This window comes from Ixodes scapularis, unplaced genomic scaffold (genome assembly GCF_016920785.2).
Source record: "Ixodes scapularis isolate PalLabHiFi unplaced genomic scaffold, ASM1692078v2 PGA_scaffold3__209_contigs__length_174095766, whole genome shotgun sequence".
Classification (NCBI taxonomy): domain Eukaryota; kingdom Metazoa; phylum Arthropoda; class Arachnida; order Ixodida; family Ixodidae; genus Ixodes; species Ixodes scapularis.
This window is the reverse complement of record NW_024609868.1, coordinates 36178672-36191223: the sequence shown is the minus strand read 5'-3', so window position 1 is coordinate 36191223 and position 12552 is coordinate 36178672. Positions and strand designations below refer to the sequence as shown.

The 12552-nt window shown below is 47.4% G+C and overlaps 1 protein-coding gene across 1 annotated transcript in view; it reads right to left on the bottom strand.

The window, feature by feature from the left end:
• LOC8028184 (band 7 protein AGAP004871) overlaps positions 1-12552 on the bottom strand; it is a 208785-nt gene that overhangs the window by 21607 nt on the left and 174626 nt on the right. The window lies entirely within an intron of this gene.

The following is a 12552-nucleotide window of genomic DNA, read 5'->3' as shown; positions in this document are numbered from 1 at the left end:
CGGCACGTTTTGGAACGTCAAGCTTCCTGTTGAGCCTATTTTAAAGCATATGGCTTTACGAGGGATAATACTATAACGCACGCTCGTTGATGAAAAGTCTCTCATGGTGCGCTCATTTCTGCGCTCTCTTGAGGAAACCCTGTGCGTAACTCGCTGCCACCTAAGCAAAACATTTGCTGTCCATAACACTTCCGCCTTCTTGACTACAGTCTACCTACATTAGCTTCCTTCGATATCCCTGCAGCTCCTCCACCGGTGCAGAAAAGTATAGGGCGGCGTACTTCCGGCCGCATCTTAATACACATACCGGAAGTAGAGCGCCCTACACTTGTCTGCTCTGCACCAGTGCAATATGCAAGGTGCAGGTCTAGTAATGGGAGAACTGTGACCTAGTGTTTAACGCACCGCAGCTCGGAGCACGTGAAGCGAACGCTGGCCCTGCAAAGCCCAGAGATCGCGGGTCCAATTTCCACCCCTGCCCGTTACGATCTGGATGAGCACCTTACGGCGTGCAGTCGTGTATCACTACTGCATGACCCACGTCAAAGACCCCACTGGGGCTTGCAGGGATACTGCACTGGTTAGATCTCCAGTCCAAAGCGGAGACACAGGGCGCCCACGGGGGCTGGCTAACCTCTTGTTGTGTAAACACAAACAAAGCACAATTACTTTACCTAGAATAAACGGACTGCATCGAATCATTTAAACTTGGAAGAAAGTGATCAGAGACAACGCGCCAGAAAAGTGCCCCAACTGTATTCGAGTAGGCACGGTACATGGAAAACCGGGACGCGCATCTATAGGTGTAAGGTCTGCGCGGCGAACGGAGGACGGGTGGCGGTACTCGTTGTATATTTACGGTCGGCTGTTGACGCCAGCTGCTGTGCCCCGCCGTCAGCAGCCCGAGGTCGATATAGGCAGCTTCGGCACTTGGTGGGGAACCGAGTTGTTCGAGGAGGAAGCCGGGTGTCGCCCGGAAAGCGGCGCGCTGCAGCGCACTTTACTCCATTCACCCATAAGCTGACAGCGCGGTGAGAGCTACACCCTGAAGTTGAGACTGCAGCCAATGCCACAAGCACGAGAACTCGAGGTCGCTGCTTTGAAGCGTTCTTTCGTAGAACGAGCACTCGCCCTAAAAATGCACGTCTCAAAGCCATGAGCGCGGGCTAGCTCGCCCTTGTAGCTTTGGCTGTAGTCTCAGCTTAAAAAAAAAAACACTGAAATTAATTTTTTTTTTTTTTTTCACTTTGCAGGGGCAACTTTGGGGTCGAAAGTAAAATTTATTGCTTAGATAGTCCGCACCCGGTGCATATAGTATGTCTACCGTGCACAGTCCGGTGCTTAGTCGACACAAAAATCTTCTTTTACATAACTCGTATCGTACACAAATCATCATTAACATACTCTTTTATTCACAAAATCCGTCACGTCTCCTTATAATGAACAACCTTGAAGAAAAAGAAAAGAAATCCCTGTATTGTCCGCACGTGTAGAAAGTCCGCACGGCCTGAAATTTAACTTTTAAACAGGTATAGTCCGCAGACTATAGCCAAAAAAAAATACGGTAATCTTTGATTGGGAGAGTTCATTGGCTTGAATAGGCGAGCATCTCGTGGCCAACCACGGGCCGCGGAACAGCCACTAGCGGTGGTCGTGAGCTCTAAAAATGCGACTCGACTAATTTAAGCCGTCTTAGCGTCGCTAGAGTAAAACAAAAGGTATAACTCTAAATAACTGAAAACTTAGCGCATGTGACGTTTTCGTCACTTCCATATTCAACGGTAGAATAAACGAACGTGCGCTCCAAAACCAGAACAAACTGCGTAGTTGCGATCATTGCTGCTGATTTGCTACTGACGCCATTGTCACCGAGACACCGAGATTGAACGCTTCTATTTCACGCTTGAAATGCTATTTCCAATATTGTGACTTCGCCGTCTGCTCATGGGTCGATGCTGTGTCGCACGTTTAGTTTGCGCTCTAACTGCGGAGGGAGTATTCGGCACTAGTGGCGGCCTTAGCTCCGCCCATTGACCAAACTCTCCCAATATACGGCTCTGATGTTGAGTGGAACAACTATAGTGATGGCGTTTGGTGAGGAAAGGCGCAGCTAGCCTCGTCTTCGTGGTGTTATTGGTGGGTGTGGACGCGAGCGTTACCACGTGACGATAGATAGATGCATGAATGGTTGAACGAGCACTTAGTTTCCAACGCACTGTCACCTTGGTAGTGAACGGAGTCTAGAGGAAGCTTGTGCCGGGAGGTAGTTGTTTGCGCGCGCGCTTGTGCACCGGGGGACGGGAGACAGCAGACAAGGCGCTCGATATTTCGTTCGGATCGCGTTTATCGAATAAAAAGATAAGGAGAGTGGAAAAAACAAACAAACAAAAAAAAAACGACAAGATTGTTGCATCTAGTTAATTGATTCCTGTGTTTTTCGTTTTGTTTTTGTTTATGGTCTTTGCAGGGCTCAGGGGAAATTACAGCGGGGAGAAGGCAACTAAAATTAACGCGAGAAAACTAAACGTCGAGAAACGTTTTAACAGCAGCGGAGGCTTCATCGGATAAGCGTTCGGGGAAGAAACTTCCTGAAACGTGTTAGGAAGTAGGGAAGTCTTTTCCCGAAACGTTTGTTTAATAAAGCCTCTGCTGCTGCTCGACCTTTCCTCTGCCTTTCTTGGTGAACGCTCTTTATAAGTATATTTAGTTTTATCCGGAATATACAAAGGAGATGACTGACACCATGATAGAAATTTTAGAAGAAAAAGAAGCCAATTCAGGTGTAAACTTTAGTTAGAAACGTGTACAGGCATTGAGTTCTTAAGTAAGTCAATTGAGGGTGTTTACTGGAGCTTCGAAGAAGGCGGTTTTACTCATGGGTGGTGAGCCACCTCCCAGCCCCTGGATGAAGCATTAGCCGCCATTGTTAAGGATTGCAACGCGAACGACAATTAACGTGGAGATTAAACGAAGCCAAAATGCAAACAAAAACAACATGTTTGTTGTAAAAAAAAGTGAAAGACGTTTACAGTTCTTTGTAATGCCGAATTAGAGCGCAGCTCTTGAGGAGGAGGAGGGGGGGGGGTACGGAGGGGAGGGTCACGTGTGACGTCACGTGACGTCATGAGGGTAACATTTTGTTACCGCTAAATATCGGGGAAATATTTCCGCTAAAATCATCGGAAAAACTTCCTTGCTAAATTTAGCGAGAAAATTTCTTCCCTAAATTTAGCGTAACATTTTTCCCGGGTTGAGTGGCGTCACGTGTGACGTCAAGAGGGCAATATATATCCGATAGAACTGGAGGGGAAACTTTTCCGCAAGATTTAGTGGAAAAAGTACCCCCCAAATTTAGCGGGAAACGTTTGCCCTTGTGACGTCACGTGTGACGTCATTATGGGCGACGGCGTCGCCACTCAAGTGGGAAACGGGCGCCTAAGAGCTGCGCTCTAAGAAAAATAAAGTTTTACAGCGTTTTCTTTGTGGTTCCATTTTACACGCGCAACGATAAACGATTCGGCGGGCGCGACAATTGGGATGCGTAGAAATCAAGCTGCACTCTTAGAAAAAAGGGTATGGATAGTCCTCCCTTAGGGGAGGAACGGTCTTGTAACCTATGTTCCTTTAGAAAGGGAGAAACTTTCGTCCCTGAAGCAGGGGAGCAAAGTTCCTCCGTCGCTTGCATCTCAATATGGCGGCCCCGAATCGAGCAAATCGAGCCCCAATAAGGCTTGACGAGGACGCTACGTCTCTTGTACGGGACGAGAGGAGCAGCAAATAAAAGCGTAACACGAGCTTTCCACGAACTCTGTTTATTTCCGAAACCAGATTCCCCCCACAGTCACTCAGTCTTCTCGTCGACAGCACTGCGATGTTAAACAGAGACAACCGATACCCAGTTACTTCGCGCACTTTGCGTCTTACCTTTGGTGTTCCTCGAGTCACAATTCCTTCGTCAACCGCACATCACGGAGAAGGGCAAACTCAATCCGCGAAACCAAAAGCCGCTCTCGAAAGAACAAATTCGAAGCCGCTGTGGCCGCTGTTTATCGCGTAGCGTGAAAGAAGGTTAAATCGCTAGCCACCAGATGGCGGGGTCAAGCAGAGTAATTGCAAGTAGCTAGGCTAGGTGGCGCTAGGTACCGCCCAATTCATGTTCTACAAAGAATAATTTGCTTCTCTCAGGCCACTACTGCGCTTGGGGATTCTCCACTACCTCCTTGTCCACTATACACACATTACGCTTATTACAGGCATCAGGTAAACATACATTGAGCACATACACGACACACACTAATATCAATAGAACGGAACACCACACTTACCCGAACACTACACCCGTGCTCTGCGTTTCCGTCTTTTATACTGGTCGTTTTGAACGTACGGAACTTTTCGGTGACTCCCTAAGCAATAAAAAATATTCCCAGGATGTTGATTTTTTCCCAGCAATGTCAAACCTCTGAGAGTATTTTGAATGGCTCAGGGGATGAATCTCTTTTTTAAAAAGTAAACGCTCGATCATGCCGTAATTATTTGAAAGCCAATAAATCAAGCCGCTCCAATGCGGTTTGAAGCTATGAGTTTGTTTCCCCACACGGCACGTCATAGCCTGTATTTCTATTGGTTTTTCTATTTGTGCTGTTCGCGCAAAGCTGCAATTGCCGTCTTCAATTAATCTCTGTAAAGCGGATATTCCCTCAGCTGGAAGTGATGCTTCACGGGCTGAGAAATCGCTTTTCGATCAACTTGAATGCAGTCAAAGCCGCGACTTGCGCCGTGGCAAGCCCGAAAACTTCTAGCGCTCATCCCAGCGCGCCACGGAGGGCAGTTTCTCCAGGAACCGTAGTATATTTAAACAACAAAATAAAGGGTAGCTTTTTTTTTTTCGATTTTACCTACTATTGTTTTTTAATGCCGAAATTCCATACTGTAAATATACGTACTTTCCGTCACGATTTCGTACTGTTCAGTCCTTGCCCCAGAGCGCAATCGCTCTCGTGGACGAGACAATTCCGAGTCACATTGGCCACTGTACGATAGGAGCTCCGAGCTTCTACTGTTCAGACCAGCGTTCCAACATGACTATCCGCACGTTGATCGATTGCTCGTAATTCCTGAAGTGGTATTAAACTTTATAATGTAAAGCGAAACGTCAACCTGCGACACTCCGCCCCCTCCGATCACGGCCCGACCAGCTGCATAATTCCCAACAGTTTACGATCTCATCTTCTTGTTACACCACTGATACGCGAACACACGGTCACATCGGCGATAATTCCAGTCTTCTGTTCACAACCCACAACACTGCCATCACGATGTTGCTGCTATGTTGCTGACACGCACAAACACAGAACCACGTTGAACGCCGGTTCCACTCGGCATCGGAAAACAGAACCGAACTCAGGGGGGAAGGCACCCAGGCAGCCGGCAGCAAAACCTGCCTGTCTTGGACGCAGTTCCTGCGGTTTCCATAACGTCGAAAACGTCCACACAGTTCCGCGTGGTTTCGCTACTGTAGTGACTGTACTGCTGCAGTTCCGTGCCGCGCGGGCCGCGCGAGTCCCGCAATCCGGCGACGGCCATCCCCCAGTGTACGTGGCGCTGCTGGCACTGCTCCGGAACTTCGCTGTTTCTAGTGGCTTCGTTTGCTCGTTTGATTAAATTAGTGATAAAAACGTCATTGCAACCGAAATGTTCTGCACGTTTAGACTAAAAGACGGAATTACAGGCGGCCTTCGCTGCCGCTGAAGTTCAATCAACTGAACAGCTATTTATTAAACAACGTGCGCGACCTGCTCGAAAAACGAAACCGAAAGACGATGAGTCGGGAGGGCGAAAGCTTTCTCCCGTCTGCCTGGAGAAGGAGAAAAAACTTTCGTTCCTCCCCTTTTCTCGTGTCCGCTTGGGGGCGCGTCGGTAGAAGGGAGGAAGACGCGGCGGTGCTACTTTTTTCCTCCATTTTTTCTTAGAGTGTGTGTCCGTAATATAAACAGAGATATAAATAATATACACACATAGTAAATAAAACGGTGCCGAAATTCTGGAAACACGCATACGGAAACCTCACAAAGTCGCAACCAAACCCCGGAATCCCATTTGCACGAGTCCAACGTGTATATATATATATATATATATATATATATATATATATATATATATATATATATATATATATATATGTGTGTGTGTACAAAATAAAGCGCAAGAGCACACACGTTTATTCCGAAAGAGTCATACACACAAACGAACATAAGAAGTTGCACTTTCGTTTTCTGCCATGGGACCCTCGTTCCTTCCCTCGGGTTTTCACACATACAGTACGAGACAGATAGAGAAAAGAGACCGCATCCATACGCTCAAATTGCGGACGTTGTTACACGACTTCATCCATAGTGCAGAGGAGGGAGTACGCAACGATCTGTTTCCCTCGCTTGATTCCTTTTTTTTTTATTTTTTCGCCTCTGGTATCCGCGCAACTAGACGGACGAACACATTCAACCGCGCCGCAAAAGCTACCATCCGATATATATATATATATATATATATATATATGTGTGTGTGTGTGTATGTGTGTGTGTGTGTGTGTGCGTGTACACGTTGCGGGAAAGAAATCCGAAGTCGCTTGAGATGCGAGGAAGATGAAAAGAAAGATATGGAGAGAGAAGCGGCAGGCCTGTTTATCCCGCGACGCTTTCTGGATCTGAGTCGGGACGCTCGAGCGGAACGACGACACAACGGCCAACATAGAAGCGTCCAAGATGGCGCCGGACAGAAATCGTTTCCCCTTTAGGGAAGCCCATTTGCGGAAGGGGAGTAGATACGCCTGTCCTATTTCGTACGAAGCTGGCTGCTTTGCGGTCGGCGCTAGCTGTTCCTCGAGGCTGCTCTTGGTTGAGTCGAGGTATTCGCAGCTGCGGAAACCGATCTATTTTGAAACGTGTGCAGGCTGCGCCGTTCCCTACCGTGTGCACATCTCGCTTTGGCAATCTGTGTACACGGATCTATGCCGAAATATTTTGTGGCGTGCGGTCTTCAGTAAACTTGAAGCCCTTGCTCTGATGTGTTTTTTTTTTTTTTTTTAAATTCAGAATTGCATTTTTACGGAAGCGATCTCAGATTTCGAAAGCATCCATTGCGCGCGTGTCTTTGCGTGATGGATATTGAACTTAAACGTTATCGGGGCTTCTCAAGAAATGAGATTCTCCTTTCAGAGCGCAGCTTTTAGGCCCCCGTCTCCGCGTTTCGCGGCGTCGGTGTTGGCGTAACCGCGCTAAATTTAGTGGGAAAATTGACGTCACGTGACCTCAACACCAATTCCATTCCCCGCTGAATTTAGCGAGAAAATTCAGTTTCTCCGCTAGATTTAGGGGACAATTTCATTTACTCCGCTAGATTTAGCGGGAAAATTGACGTCACCTGACCTCAACACCAATTCAGTCGCCCCTAAATTTAGCGGGAAATCGAATTGGTGTTGAGGTCACCTGACGTCTATTTTTTCGCTAAATCTAGCAGACAAACTGAACTTGTTCAAAGGTGACATGGCCCCCAATTCATGTGACGTCATTTCCCCCGCTAACTTTAGCGGGGAAACTGAATTTGAGGAGGAGGAGGAGGAGAGGAGGCGGGGAGGAGGAGAGTGTACGGAGGAGGAGCAGGGACATATACCCTCCCCTCCGTACCCTCCCCTAATCCTCCTCAAGAGCCGGGCTCCAATTTGGCATTACAGAAATTGGTAAACGTCTTTCTTTTTTTTTTTTGTTGTTGTTTTCAAAATTTATGGTTTCAAGGTTCGTGAAATTCAAACATGTTTGCGTTCCATCAACAGACTGACTTCTCAAAGCGTTCGCCGCATGCCTCACGCCGCCATAGTTCACAGAATGCAGACGGCAGTGCACGAGATGGTTCGTGCCGTCTCATATGCTCCATATGCACAGAGCTTCAGCGAGGCTGTCGCGCGTACAGAAAGACTAAAGTTCCCTCGAAGCATTGCGGCAGCGGTGGCGTAGTCAAACTGCCTGTTGAGGTCCGTCCATTTACGAGCGTGGTGTGTGGGCGCGTTCTCCTCCCATGCCACTCAAGGTCTCGAACCTATGAGTTCTTTTTAAAGGGTACTTTCTGCATATGACGGCTTGATCGATAGATAGAGATACCGCTGAAATACATTTTAACAGTACAGCTAATGTAAAGGCCGGTTCAGACGCTTGCGTTTGACTGCGTTTGACTGCGTTGCGTCGAGAACCGAAAGCGAGCCACCGGCACATGTGTGCTTCGTATGAAGCGTGGATTCCAATTCAAGGAATCCTCTCTGCACGCGATATAAGCAGCGGGAAGGTCCTGGTTTCTCGCAGCCGCAACGCAGTCAAACGCTGTCAAACGCAACTGTCTGAAACAGGCCTTAGAGTGCACATGAACGAGTCCGTAGTCTGGAGAGGCGCTTCGGTCATATATTTAACCAGGGCGAAAGCGGGAGGTAACATGCGCGTTTTGCTGCTGCCAGAGGACGTTCTACTACCAGCGCTACCGTAGACGTCCGATTAGAGTTTCAGTACAATTACGATGGCTAGAAGGGGAGATGTCAGCGTCGCCGCGCGAGAGAAGGAGCAGCCGGTCACGATGAAGCGGTGGCGTTGCTGTCGACACCGAGATGCGTCGTCCGCTCGCGTCCACTGCGATCCGGGTGCTTTCTTGCTCCGCGAGCAAGTATCGCATTCGATATGCGCTCCTTAGAATTCGTTTGAAAGTTAAACTACGTTGAATTGGGACATTTGGCTAACATAAGGCAAGAATAAACCTGCGGACGCTTTTGTGGTCGTCGAGGTCGTCGGGAATGGCAAAGAAGGAGGCTTTCTTTTCTTTCTTTCTCGCAGAATTGTACCTCTTCGTGCATCCGGGGGAGCAAAGCAGCGAGTTTGCCGTTTTGCCACTGCGGTAGTCTGGACGCATGGGGCAATCTTTCCGGGAAGAGCACCACAAACGAGCGCTTTTAGCGAAGCGAACGAGCCTTCTCCGGCGCGGTGTCTGCAATAGGCATCTCAGAGTCGATATGCGCGCCACCTATATCGTCGTCAAGATATACTGCGGCGCCGCCGCACACTAAGCAAGCTGCGCGATGCTGACACCTCCCCTTCTAGCCACCGTAGTGGAATGTACGCTGCAGATTGCGTGTCTAGCGGGCGCGTGCTAAGTCCACGCTTCGAAGGGACGGCACGAGCTCCAGCGTAAAGCCCCTCGATGTGTTTGCGTTTGCTTTGCAAGTAGCGTCAAATGCGCCAGTGCACAAAACCCGTGTATCGAGCGGCTCTTGGAAGCGAATGGCAGCGCGGCACCCGCTCGTGGCAAGTGTCTTGCACGTTTCCACATCAATGGTTGTCGGCACTTGTAGAAAAACGCCTTTATCAAGGGGCTTTAGCTCAAGTGAGGCGAAGCTCTAGCGTACGTACTATCGGGGAAAAATGAAATGCGAACAGAGGAGCGCGTGGCTCGCGGTACAGGCTGCGCCGCCTGGAAGTGAGCCTAGGAGCGAGGGTGCGTGGCCTACTTTGATGTGTTCACGCCCCTCCCTCTGCGCTCCCCAAGCTTCAGCAGTGCGCCTTGTAGTGCGCTGAAAGCTATCACCGCTATCTTTGCTGGCTCAACGCGTGCGGTGCAAAGAAGCTTTCCGCATTCGCCGAGCAGGCAAAGATAGCGGTGACAGCATTCAGCGCACTGAGAGGTGCACTGCCGAAGCTGGGGGTGCACTGCCGAAGCTGGGGGAGCGCCAATCGAGGGGCGTGAACACATCGAAGTAGGCCACGCACCCTCGCTCTTAGGTTCACTTCCAGGCGGCGCAGCCTGTACCGCGAGCCACGCGCTCCTCTGTTCGCATTTCATTTTTCCCCGATAGTACTAATAAAAGTCCCTCTACAATATGGTGTTTTGAACGAGACTCCGACTGGTGTGTTTACTGCGTCCAATAAAGTGGTCCCTCGATTTCCGCCTGATGTCGTCACAGAAGTGTCATACTATCGCCGGTCGCGATCCTGGCGGCGTTCCAACAGCCGTGGTCTATGTGGCAGACGGCTGTTCTGCTGCAGGTCACTCTCCAGTGTGAAAGCCCACGGAAGCTTCTCCAGTCAGAGGTTGATACGCCGTGACGACAGCGACACTCGCGTTCGGTTGTGTTACACGCAGCCTTCTCGTTAGCGCTTCCAAGACCAACCACCAGAATCGCGACATGCTACAGTATGACACCTCAACTTCTGGGATGTCATTTGTTACCACTTCGGGATCACTTTTTACGTATGGGCAGCAGAGGACGCTAAACACACCAGTTGGAGACGCGCTCCAGGTGCCATACTCTGCGGGTAAAAACAGAGTGAGAGGAGAAGAACGTCCCCGCGGGTTCTGTTCTCCTCCTCTCCCTCCGTTTCAACCCGTATTGTTCTAGAGTCGCTCGACGGGCAAGAAAAAATTGAACAATGCAAACATGTTTTTTTTTCGGCACTTTGGCTTCTGAAGTTGACCCTTTACCAATAAAAAAAACAACCTAAAAATTAGTTTTCTTGCCATCGTAGAACCCGTTAATTACAAAAAGTCTAAAGATGTTTCCAGGATCTCTTTAACCCGAGTCATTTCACGGCGTATGCATCACGAAGACTTCGGCGTCGTTAAGAGTTCATTTAGCTCGGACTGAAAAGCGCAAGGATGGGAAAAAGAGGGCGAGAGAAAGAAGGTAAGTATGCCGAGAAAAGTGCTAGTAGACTTTTCATTAAAGCCGCGCAAGACCGCAGGTTTGTTCAGCTTTTGGTAAGTTGGAAAATTAGGCGTGTAACGCCGATCCCCTTGGCACTTGTAAAAGGGCATCGAAAGACGCTTTCCTTTCGAGCTCACTTCTTCATAATCAACTACAAGAGTGCATGCCCGAACCTGTATTTTAAATTGCATTTCCAGGAAAGTGATAGAAAACGCTGAGTATAGAAAGTTGGCGAGCGCCGATGAAGAATCTGCGCCTCGTGCCTTCGCTCGTTTAATGGGTCAGTTAAATCAAGTTTGACATCCTGGATGTCGTAACATCGATTAGCTCCAGCCCTAGGGCGGGAGGGGTAACTGGGTGTTCACTTTCGTAAGCTCCTGTGTGCATACAGCCCCGCGATGCAATCTTAGCGCCGCTAATTGGTCTCTTTCTTCAATCAATCAATCAATCAATCATTTTATTTTTTCAAGTCAAATACAAATTCGACTTAAACGGTCCGCTGGCACAGAAGGCAAACAGGTTGCCTGACGAGGTGCCAGCGGCCGGTAAGGACAGCAAAATCCAGCAACAAATGCAAAAAAGCAAAAAAAAAAAAAATCCGCGCATGCAGAAACTTACAAAAACACAATATCGTGATAACACTCAGACATCATACAAGGCAAAAAATAAATTACATATGCGTACAAACAACACCAGGAAGCACAATAATCACACCGCCCGCCATAAGACATTGTCAGGGAGTGATAGAGAAGAAACACGATCTGGAAATAAGACAGCAAAAAAATACCCTATAAAGTATACTATGTAAAAATGAGTATAAGCATGAATTACATAGTATAAAGTACGTAGTGTAAAAAATAAGTATAATGCTTGTGTATGGAAAGCATTACACGATTAAAAAGTACCATATATTTTACGGTCGTCAGTCAAAAAGACAATCTAAAATAGTGACAAATAAAAAATGGTCAGGAAAAAAACTCCTTGCCCATAATTCACCTTTAAAACAATAAGAACATATGCAGGTATAAGTAAAAACTATTAGTACATTTACATAACACCTATCTCATGTTTGACCAAGAAGGAGCGAAGCTGTTTTTTAAAAGCCCCTGTGGTGCCGGCAAGCAATAGCTTGTTGCCTAGAGCGTTTAAGAGCTGTGGGACTTGGAAGTTGATCTTTTGGTTGCCGTAATTCGTTCTAGTTCGTGATAGTTTATAAGCTGACTTTGCCGTTAGGTTATAGTCCGTTAGATTTGAGGGAATTAAATCAAAGTTATTTATTCCTTTTGCATAAACTAGCTGTCCAAGTTTTAGTGGTATAGCCAGTTCAGCGGTAAGATGTTAGGTTTTTCAAGTAATTCATTGGCATTGCTATCGTATTTTGCGCTGGCTGCAATTAGTATTATGCGTTGTTGCAAACGAATGAGCCAATTATAGTTTGTTTTGCAAGTGGTACCCCATACTAGAAACCAATAATACGGTTTTTGATAAAACAAAGTAAAATATAGTTGTACTTTTAGCCAGGTAGGCAAGATATCCCTTGTTTTATAAATGGCTCCTATAGCTCTAGATAACCCTTTCTCGATATTCATGGTTTGTGTAGTCACAGATAACTGGTCATTTAACCATACACCTAAAAACTTGCAGTCAGATATTTGTTCTATAGTGCAGTCATTTATTTTCAAGCGGGGTTGTCTGGCAATTTTTTTTATTTTTTTGCCCTGAATAGCATATACTTTGTCTTCTTAGTGTTTAGTTGCATTTTATTTGCCTCCAGCCAGCTATTTAAAGTTCGTAAATAATTATTTACATCGCGTTCAATG